This window comes from Nomascus leucogenys, chromosome X, assembly GCF_006542625.1.
Source record: "Nomascus leucogenys isolate Asia chromosome X, Asia_NLE_v1, whole genome shotgun sequence".
Lineage (NCBI taxonomy): Eukaryota > Metazoa > Chordata > Mammalia > Primates > Hylobatidae > Nomascus > Nomascus leucogenys.
The window spans coordinates 119,960,354-119,971,997 of record NC_044406.1 but is presented as its reverse complement, the minus strand read 5'-3'; the positions used below and the strand labels follow the sequence as shown (position 1 = coordinate 119,971,997).

General features: G+C 38.3%; 1 long non-coding RNA gene across 1 annotated transcript; it reads right to left on the bottom strand.

Annotated features, from left to right (window-relative positions):
• Positions 1-5,703: 5,703 nt before the first annotated feature.
• LOC115833307 lies at positions 5,704-6,456 on the bottom strand. The gene is made up of 2 exons (XR_004028754.1): positions 6,402-6,456; positions 5,704-5,946 (listed from the first exon to the last, which is right to left on the bottom strand). It is a non-coding gene; the product is annotated as an uncharacterized LOC115833307 (long non-coding RNA).
• Positions 6,457-11,644: the final 5,188 nt, after the last annotated feature.

The window sequence follows — 11,644 nt, the reverse complement described above, 5'->3', positions numbered from 1 at the left end:
CATCATTTACATTAGGTATTTCTCCTAATGCTATCTCTCCCCCAGCCCCCCACCTCCTGACAGGCCCCTGGTGTGTGATGTTCCCCGCCCTGTGTCCAAGTGATCTCATTGTTCAGTTCCCACCTATAAGTGAGAAGAAGTGGTGTTTGGTTTTCTGTCCTTGTGATAGTTTGCTGAGAATGATGGTTTCCAGCTTCATCTATGTCCCTGCAAAGGACATGAAATCATCCTTTTTTATGGCTGCACAGTATTCCATGGTGTATATGTGCCACATTTTCTTAATCCAGTCTATCATTCATGGACATTTGGGTTGGTTCCAAGTCTTTGCTATTGTGAATAGTGCCGCAATAAACATACGTGTGCATGTGCCTTTATAGCAGCATGATTTATAATCCTTTGGGTATATACCCAGTAATGGGATTGCTGGGTCAAATGGTAATTCTAGGTCTAGATCCTTGAGGAATCGTCACACTGTCTTCCACAATGGTAGAACCAATTTACGCATCCACCAACAGTGTAAAAGCGTTCCTATATCTCTACATCCTCTCCAGCATCTATTGCTTCCTGACTTTTTAATGATTGTCATTCTAACTGGTGTGAGATGGTATCTCACTGTGGTTTTGATTTGCATTTCTCTAGAGGATGGCCAGTGACGATGAGCATTTTTTCATGTGTCTGTTGGCTGCATAGATGTCTTCTTTTGAGAAGTGTCAGTTCATATCCTTTGCCCACTTTTTGATGGGGTTGTTTGTTTTTTTCTTGTAAATTTGTTTGAGTTCTTTGCAGATTCTGGATATTAGCCCTTTGTCAGATGCGTAGATTGCATCTCCCATTCTGTAGGTTGCCTGTTCACTCGGATGGTAGTTTCTTTTGCCGTGCAGAAGCTCTTTGGTTTAATTAGATCCTATTTGTCAATTTTGGCTTTTGTTGCCATTGCTTTTGGTGTTTTAGTCATGAAGTGCAATGGACATTCTTAAACAATGTTTACTGTATATGTGGGCATGTATTTGTGGAAAGTCATTTGAGAAGTGACTTTGGAAAGATTTTGAGAAAGTCACAAAGCCAGGATAGCAGGGCGATACAGAGTGGTTAAGTGCATGAACACTGGCCCCAAAGAGATTCCAGGGATTTGCACTGCCTGTATCACCGTTTGGAAAGTGCCCTTTAGTTTCCCCACAACCTTACCAAAATGGGAAGGTGAATAATACTGTTTGAACCTACATGTTAACTGTGAGTGAGGATGAACTTTTTTTTAATGCTTTACTGGATATTCGTGTTTCTTTAAAGAAGCACTTTCCTCAAGTGAGCTGGAAATTCATAGAAATATGTGCCGATTTAAGGGAATCCAGTTATTAGAAAAAATGTAATATGCTTCCACGTTACTTGCACTTTAAAAAATAAAACTTTCTATTGCTGACATACGTGCTAAATGTATAAAGACAAGAACAATAGAAATACGGTTTTCTGTCATTTAAGAAATAGACCAATGATCTGTAATGTGCCATGGGCAGTAAAACATATGGTGGGAATTAAGATTTTCAGAGGGATAGAAAGGATGGCTTGTTTCTTTCACTGGCTAAAAGGTTATGACCCATCATGCACCACGTGACCTGTCAAGACCTACTGACCCACCAATTATCCTGTGGAAAATTGAACTCGCTAACTCTTCCTAACTTTCGCCTAAATCTACAGCTCTTGCTGTGTTCCCCCTCTCTGTTAAAGGCATCACATCTACCAAGTCGGCCAAGCTAGAAATCGGGGGTCGTCACCATTTCTTGCTCTGCCCCATGCAGCTGTTCCCCACCCTCACCCCTTTCACTGAGTCTTTTGTGAGGAGGAGACAAGGTAACATGTCTAGAATTATCCAGCATAACTTTAGAGAGGCAGTGGTCAGGACAAGGGAAATTTTATTCTGTTACCTTTCACAACACACACAAAGAACAACAGCAACAACACATTTTTAAAAAGGCAATGCCTCCTTACCAGTGGTCTACGGCTTTCCACACTGTCTACCTGAGGCTTCTGCCCTACTTGTTCAACTGTATACCTGAAGGAATTGGTGTACAGGACACTCACTATTCACTAGGCAGGAATAATAGAGTTGTCCATGTGGAACATATTAATTGAAAAATACCCTAATCTTTTTACTTTATAAATAGAGAGGATGCTAATGATTTCTTCTCTTCTTACAGATCAGTATTGTTATTTTAAACTTTGGCTTGGAAGGAAAATTAGATGGAATGCTCTCAGAAAGATTTTGGAGGGGAGGTCATATGAAGGCAAAGGCAGAATGTCTAAATAGCAGTGGGAAGTGAAATAAAAATCTACAGTCACCACCTCCTGACCTAGTTATATGTTATCAGTGTCTCCTCTACCACAAAGCATATTTCTGGCTCATGTGTTCTACCACCTTCTGTTGGTGGATGCTCAGAGACTACAAATTCACTTTAATATGTCTATTATCCTCAGAAAAACATAATTAAGAACATAAATAGACTGCTTCTAAAAATAATATTGTGCGTTTAAAAACAAAATATTATGAGGTTTGGATTATCTGCTGTTTCAGATTATCTCTGCCACTGCTCCAGAGGGTCGAATTTCCTCTGCAGCTTAGTATCCCTTGAAAACATGTGTTTAGTTATAAACATAAGTCCCTCTGGGGAATCTCCAAATGGAAATGTTTCTCTCATTTGTGAGTGAGAAGTGCATGTCTTTCCTTTGACACAAAGGAGAGCATTAATGCTTGCCAATTTGCAGATAATTTCAAAATGTGTTTTGACCTCCAAACTTTTACTAGTCAGCAAAAATTTTTCTAGCATCTATTTGGCAATGAGCATGAGTCAACTCAAGAACCTCAGTTATTAACTATGGGTATGGGCTATATTTTAAAGTGTTAATTAAATGAAATGTATTTTTTTATTGGAAAAGTAATTAATGTCTCTTTCTTACCCCATTCTCTTATAACACCCAGCCCCTTCTCCAGGGGCAACCACTCTTAGCAATTTCTTTAAAACATTTTTAGAAATAACCTATACAAATCCATGTATACATGTGTATATTTATCTCCCTTTTTACATAAATGGAAGCATATTATTCATACTATTTTACATTATTTTTCGCTTGCTCTATCTTGGAAGCTGTTCCATATCAGGAGATACACACACATAGCACACACCTCATCTTAATAATATCATAAGATTCCATTGTGTGGGTCTACATTAATTGATTTAGCCAATTCTTATTATAGACATATAGGCTGTTTTTAGATTTCTATTCTATTACAAGGAATATTGACATCTCCCCTTTCCCCTTTAAGAGGGAAAATGCAAAAGATAATGCAGTGGTAAAGCAAATGGCACAACTTTAACAATAACCACCTAACTCATGGGCAAAGTTGTTTCATCTATAACCCTCCACTCACCCTAATAGATTATTTTGAGGCAAACTTCTTCCACAGATATTTAATTATGTATTATAAGAACACTTTTTTAAAAAAACGTACCATTGCCATTACTCAAAAAGTTAAAAATAATTTATTGATATCAATAACATCCTGTGTTCAGATTTGCCATATGAACTATTGTTTAGAGCTGGTATATTAAAATCAGAATGCAAACAAGGTCCACACGTTGCATTTGACTGATATGCTTCTTCAGTTTATAAATCCCCTTCTTTTTTTCCTTGCAATATATTTGTTGACAAATCTGTGTGGTTTGTCCTTCAGTTTTCTACATTCTGGGTTTTGCTGACTGCACTGCGTGGTGTTGTTTAACATGTTCTCCTCTCTTCCCTGTATTTCCTGCAAACTAGTGGTTTGATCAGGGGACTCTATCAGATTCAGGCTTCATGCTTTGGTAAGAACACTTCCTAGATGGTGTTGTGTACTTTTCTCGAGAGACCATAGGCATTCTTGTATATAGGTATGAATGTGATTGTAGGATAAATACCTCCAAGTAAAATTGCTTATTCTATTTTTTATTTTGATAGGTATTAACAAATTACCAAATTGTCCTGCACAGAAATTGTACCAACCTACATTCCCACCTGAAATTAAATGAGAGTTTCTGTTTCCCCATACCGACATTGTTTTATCAAGGTCTTTTTAGTCTGCCAATCTGATACATGAAAAATGTTATCTTGTCAAGTGCTAACACAATTTAGATTTGACTAGAACTAGATTTCGTGTTGCTGCAGCCCAGTTTCTTTGTACATTAGCTCACATGAGTCAATGTTGTAGGTCAACTTGTTTATAACTGTTGTAACACTGCAAATTATCTATATGAGCCAAAATGAATTGGCAAGGGTAACATATTTGTTACAACTTAATATCAAAGCGTGTGTGCAATGCTACCGCCTTTGGTTTGTCACAGCAGATGCAGCTCAAAGAAATCTTGTGTGTATACATATTTAGAAAATTGGTAGAAATTCCTCATTTCAACACCCATGTCTTAAGCATTCGCTCTGTGCCAAGCATGTGGAGGGATCCAATGATAGACTAAGACCACACCAGTCTTCGCACCAGTGAGCTTTCAGTCTAGTAAGGGAGGTGAGACACTTAATCATAATGCAGTTACAGTTTAGAGAGGGGAGAGGTCACTTCAGCTGCAGGGATAAGGAGGTGGTATTTCAAATGGGCCTTGAAAGATGGCTAAGTCCCAGAAATGCTTATCAGATGGGGATAACATTCCAGATGGCAGGAAGGGCACACACAAAGGCTGGAGATTTAAAAAAAGTGCAGAACATAGGGAATCCTGAAAAAGCCATTTGGGTATGCAGTAGGTAAAGGACCCCTGAGAAATTGGAGGGATCACAAGCCAGGAAACAGAAAACTAACCTAATTAGCATAATTATTTATAAGACACAATATTTTGAATGAGTAAGAGGAAATAATTGTTACTATAAAAAGTAAAAGGCCCAACAGGTAATTAAAAAAAAATAGTATCACATGAGGCCGGGCACGGTGGTTCACACCTATAATCCCAGTGCTTTGGGAAGCTGAGGTGGAAGGATGACTTGAGGTCAGGAATTTGAGACCAGCCTGGGCAACATAGCGAGACCCTAGTCTCTATAGAAATTTTATTTTATTTTTTTTTTTGAGACGGAGTCTTGCTCTGTCCCCCAGGCTGGGGTGCAGTGGCACCATCTTGGCTCACTGCAAGCTCCGCCTCCAGGGTTCACGCCATTCTCCTGCCTCAGCCTCCCCAGTAGCTGGGACTACAGGCGCGTGCCACCATGCCCAGCTAATTTTTTGTATTTTTAGTAGAGACGGGGTTTCACTGTGTTAGCCAGGATGGTCTCCATCTCCTGACCTCGTGATCCGCCCGCCTCGGCCTCCCAAAGTGCTAGGATTACAGGCTTGAGCCACTGCGCCCGGCCTCTCTATAGAAATTTTAAAAATTAGCTGGTCATGGTGGCACACACCTGTAGTCTCAGCTACTTGGGAGGCCGAGATGGGAGGATCGCTTGAGTCTGGGAGGTCGAGGTTGCAATGAGCCGAGATCACGCCACTGTACTCCAGCCTGAGCAACAGAACAAGACCCTGTCTCAAAAAATGTTAAAGAATAAACATTTTAAAATAGTATTATTTATGGATGTTTGAATAGCAGTCGCTACAACATGTTACCATATCTTTTCTTAACAATTTTCAGTGATAATTTTATGTGCATTTAATGAATGCCAACCAAATGCAGTTTCTTTTTTTTATAAGTTAAAAATTTATTGACATTCTGATTGTGAAAAACTCTAATAATGCATTTAATTTATAATAGGAGTTACTTCCCAAAAATGTTAATCACAGCTGGATTGAAAGAGTCTTTGGGAAATGTGGCAATGTTTTTTATATAAGTATACCACATTATAAGTCTATTGGAGATCCAAAGGGATTTGCGTTTGTGGAATTTGAAACAAAAGAACAAGCAGCAAAAGCAATTGAGGTAGGTCCAGATCCTAAAAAAAAAAAAAAAAGAAAATACAACAAGTATTAAAATATATAAATATATAAAAACTTTTTGCGATCATTTCAGTTTCTTAACAACCCACCAGAAGAAGCACCAAGAAAACCTGGCATATTTCCTAAAACAGTGAAAAATAAGCCCATTGCAGCCTTAAGAGTTGTGGGTGAGTATTTTTCAATATTTAAATAGATGTAGTTGAAGTAAGATGAACTAATGATGGCACTTTTACAGAAGAGAAGAAAAAGAAAAAGAAGAAGAAAGGCCGAATGAAAAAGGAAGACAATATCCAAGCCAAAGAAGAAAATATGGACACAAACAACACCAGCGTCAGTAAAATGAAAAGATCCAGACCCACATCTGAGGGCTCTGACATTGAGTCTGCTGAACCCCAAAAGCAGTCCTCAAAGAAAAAGAAAAAACGGGACAGAGTTGAAGCATCTAGCTTACCTGAAGTCAGAACAGGGAAAAGGAAGAGAAGCAGCTCTGAAGATGCAGAATCCCTAGCTCCCCGATTAAAAGTAAAGAAAATTATTCAGAAAGACATCATTAAGGAAGCTTCAGAAGCTTCCAAGGAAAATAGAGGTAAAACTACAAGATTTTAATTAGATTAAGTTAAGCTTCTGTTTCACCCATTTCACAGCCCCATGTCTTAACGGAGTGCTTTTTTATTTATTTCAAGATATAGAAATCTCTACTGAAGAGGAAAAGGATACTGGAGATCTAAAAGATAGCTCTCTCTTGAAAACAAAAAGGAAACATAAGAAAAAACATAAAGAGAGACATAAAATGGGAGAAGAAGTTATACCATTAAGAGTACTATCAAAGTAAGTCTGTGGCTTAAATTCTGTCATTGGCTTAACAATCCACCAAATGCAGTTTCTATAGCGTTCTACATAGCCTGCTTAGGAAGAAAAAATGGAGGAAACCACATTTCTTCCTTGCTTAATCAAGCTAAATGGCATTGAGGCACAGAGGTATTATTATTATTATTACTATTACAATTTAGAGTAACAAACAACTCTTGAAGGAAATTTTCAGAATTCTTAATAATTATACCAAATCCACAGCCTCAGTTAATTCCTCCACATTGTGACTGGGGAAGAGACATCAATCATCTTAGTAAGCTGGGATTCTTTGGACAGCAAGCTATAGCAACAATCAGCGTTTTCTATGCCGGATAATAAGATTCATTTCCAAGAATAGGTATCCTTTGAAGCAGTGTTGTCCAATAGAACTTTCTGCAAAGATAGAAACATTCTGTATCTTCACTGTCCAATATAGAAGCCACTAGCTACGTGAGGCTATTGAGCATTTGAAATGCGGCTAATAAAACTGAGAAACTGGTTTTTTCATGTTATTTGTCATTAACTCAACTTTAAAATAGCCATATTCGACTAGTGGCTAGAGGTGTAGCATTTAACTAAAAGTGGCTATTAACTTTTCCCTGAAAGATTGAGTTATTGATTAAAATGACATACACAAATACTGCATAAACTCACAAAGCATTTTAATGTTCATGTTACAACAAAAACAAGATGTAGTCTAGAGCAACAGGACTTTTCAGACCCAGAGAATTCCACATAGAAGCAATGGTAATTGACTTCTTTTTGCGAAGTGTACTGGGTTCTATTCTTTTAACAAAGGCAAGCATGCACGCCTATGTTGTACAACACACTTTAAAGCACAGATAATGCTTAAACTTTTAAGTGGCAATAATAAATGTAGTAATAATGCTGTTAAATTATTTGAGTTTGACTAAGTTGGATTTTCTTTTTCTCCAAGTGTCTTGAAGGCTACCCCTCTGGATGCTTCATGCAGTGGAGATATGTCTTCAGTTATTAATCAAGGGTCTGTTTTGCAGACTTTTTAAAATGGAATTTCAGATTCATTAGAACAAAAGGATGCACTTTTCTCGACCTTGGGAGCTTGTGACTATTTGGAGATGAAAAGAGTAGTGACACTAAGGAAAACTATTGTCCAGAAAAATAAGCCTCTCCAAGGGGGCACCAGGAATCCACAATAAAATCCCTGTTTCCAAGAAAATCCACGCATTTCCATCAAAAAAGCCTGGAAAGATAAATAGAATGTCCTTATAAGCCACAGGTTTTTAATAATACAAAATGTCTAAGTCCAGAGTAAACAAAGAGCTAAGAAAAACTAACATCTACTAACTCAAGTTTCTCAAGACCCAGGTCATGACCTAGAGCCTGATCACAAGGTATTTTCAAAAGAGCTGCTTTTCCTGCGCCTGAGATGAGTTTATTTTATGGAACTTATTTGGCTACAGAGCTCTACAACTGCACAGAATTTTAGAACCAGGTGAATTACGACAACTCTTTCAATTCACAACAATGAGAAGTGGGATTTGGGGGCTAATTTAAAAAATGATGTCAACGTCCTCCATACAGCAACCAAAACAAACCAGGCTGATTTGCTGAATCTGAAGTTAACACTTATTTTCATCTTATCATTACCCTAATATATTAGTTCCTTTCTCACCTGATTTCCCAAAAGTGATTAGTGAAGCTTTTCAAAATGTGATGAATTTTTCACCTTCAATGCTTTCTGAACGAACTATTCAAGTATCGTTCTTTCCAATTTCAACCCTCTAGGAGGCAGAAGTCAACAGATCTCTCTTCCCTTTGTTGCAGGAGCTATTTAAACTTTCTGCTATACCACATCCTTTCTCTGACCGCGCTGACTTCCAGGAACTAACCTGTGGTTTTGCAAACAGAGTATTTTCCATAGCGGGTTGTATTAGTTATTACTGACATTCGTATATTCTGAAGGTGTGCCCCAGGGGTTTTACAATGGGCTACTAAAAAAAAATTCAAAGAGCAATAAACAAAAAACAAGAGTCTTGCTCAACCATCTAAATGTTAATTCATTTGTTTTTTTTACTTAGCATTTTATTCACTGACTTAGGCTCAGCAAATGTGAAAAGAAAGAACAAAACTGATCCCCCATGGTCCCTAAAGTGTTTTTCTCATGACTTTTATAAATAATTCAAGAATACATAATCTTTCTTCTGAAAGTTCTGTTAACGGCTCCTGAGAATTAAGCTGTCACTACTGGCTCACTTTTCTGCTCTGGGACTAGCTCTGCTGCCTTTCAGTCCTTTATCCAACAATCTGTGGGACCATCTTCTTTCATAGTTGGGGATTTATTTAATGTAAACTATTTTGATTTTTTAATGATTTAGAATAAATTATGTAGGCTAGCAAAAAAATCATTAAAAAGCAGACTCTTGTCATGCTTATTAGAAGACCAGTTTTCTGGGCACTTTTAGAAAGTCAGGTTGAGGTTGTATGTCAGGGCTCAAGTTTCACAGCCATCTCCACTTTGAAACATAATATATAAAAGCCGTGTTTTTTTTTTTTTCAAGAAATCAAGTGTGTTTTGTGCTTAAGTGGGAAACATTTCAACATTTCAACTGTAGTCAAGCTCTTCACTTTGAAATAGAAGGATCCAAGGACAGAGTGATGGCTAGTTTGCTGCTGAAAGAAAGAATCTCTGTGAGATGTTACTGCTGTCCTTTTGGCTGAAATGGTGACCAGCACTAATCCTAAAGGTCAAGCTGATAACAATACTTTTTCCAGTAGGGCGTTTTAATATCATTCAAAAAACTAAATCTATTAAATGAAAGGGCTAAGCTAAGCCCAACCTCTTCATACTGATAATTATACAATTTCAATTTTGTTACTCACACATAAGGGCTCAGAATTAGGGCGGCAGGACAGTTCAATTGTATGATAGTATCTTAACCCTCAAATAACTTAGTATATCCTTGGCCTTTTGAAGCATTTGAGAAACAATGTAAATGCTTAACCATAGGCATGAACCAGGTAAGGCAGGAGGAATTCACTTTAACTCCGAGTTCTCCAGTTTTAAATTTCTAAAAAACATAAACAGTTTTTGCAAATGCTGACACCCTAAAGGTGGTATTCTGGTAAGGAAGAGAAACATTTGATAAAGTATATATTAGTGAGAACAGAAGCTACATTGTTCCATCTCCCACACTTCAACTAGGAAGGCCTAGGCATAAGAATTATTTAGTATTAGCTGGGTGTGGTGGCGTGCACCTGTAATCCCAGCTACTCAGGAGGCTGAGGCGGGAGAATCGCTTGAACCAGGGAGGTGGAGGTAGCAGTGAGCCAAGATCACGCCACTGCACTCCAGCCTGGGCGATGACAGAGTGAAACTCCATCTCAAAAAAAAAAAGTATTTAGTAGATACTAAATTACTTAATTTAGGATTATCTGGGTTCTAGTTCATTTGTGTAACCTTGGGCGAATCTCTTGAATGTGCTGCGCTGCACTGTTTTGATGAGATGGTCTTTAAGAGCCCTTCCGGCTCTACAATTCTATGGTTTTTATGAAGACTTTCCGCAGTAGTTTGATCTTTTTCGTGTGTGTGTGTGTGTGTTTGTGTAGGCACAAACCCACACAGATATACACAAACCCTATATATGTGCTATGTACTAGTTGCTATGGGCAACCAACCACAGAAAAGGAAAGCAGTGGTGGCCAAATTTCTCACAGATTTGGAGGGCCTAAGAAGAGCTGAGTCCAAGCTGTATCCATTCACTGACTCAAGTGAAATGCTACCTAGCCAATTCTCTGCAGCCTTGGTTCTAGAGCACGGCAGGGGGTTGGGGTGGGATGTAAGGGTGATTAAGCTACAGAGGTTGGAATCATGGCTCCTCCACTTGATCCTTGTGTGGCTTTGGTCAGTTAAATAATTTTATTTTCCTCAATTGTAAAATGAGGAAATAGTAAAAAGCTTAGCTTTTAGGGCTGTTGTGAGGATTTTATGACTTTATATAAAGCGAAAACACTCAGAAGCATGCCTGGCACAAACACGTTCAATGTTAGCTGTTATCATGAGATGAATACGGAGTGAACCCCTTACTAATAGGGATGGCTTGATGATCTGGAAACACGGGCAAAGCAATATTAACAGCTAATAGCCACAGTGTGGATGATTAATAAGAGGGAGGTACTATTAATGGAAGTGGTTGGTGCCAGAAGATAGCAAAAATCCTGTGTTGTTCAATATGGTCGCCACTAGCCACATACAGTATTGAGCAGTTAAAATGTGCTTAGTCTGAAATGAAAAGTACTGCAAGTATAAAATACACATCGGATTTCAAAGACCTAGTATCAAAAAGATAAAATTTCTGATTAATAGTTTTTAGTACTGATTATATGTTCAGGTGAGTATATTTTTGATATATTGGGTTAAATAACATGCTTTATTAAAATTAGTTTCACCTGTTTCTTTTCACTTTTTTAAAGTGGTTACAAGAAAATGTAAAATTGGCCGGGCGCGGTGGCTCACGCCTGTAATCCCAGCACTTCGGGAGGCCGAGACGGGCAGATCACGAGGTCAGAAGATCGAGACCACAGTGAAACCCCGTCTCTACTAAAAATACAAAAAAAAATTAGCCAGGCGTGGTGGCGGGCGCCTGTAGTCCCAGCTACTCAGAGAGGCTGAGGCAGGAGAATGGCATGAACCCGGGAGGCGGAGCTTGCAGTGAGCCGAGATTGCGCCACTGCACTCCAGCCTGGGCAACAGAGCGAGACTCTGTCTCAAAAAAAAAAAAAAAAAAAGAAAATGTAAAATTGCATGTACTATGTGTTACTATCTTTCCATTGGACAGTATAATTCTGAAATGTTAGAGGAATCAA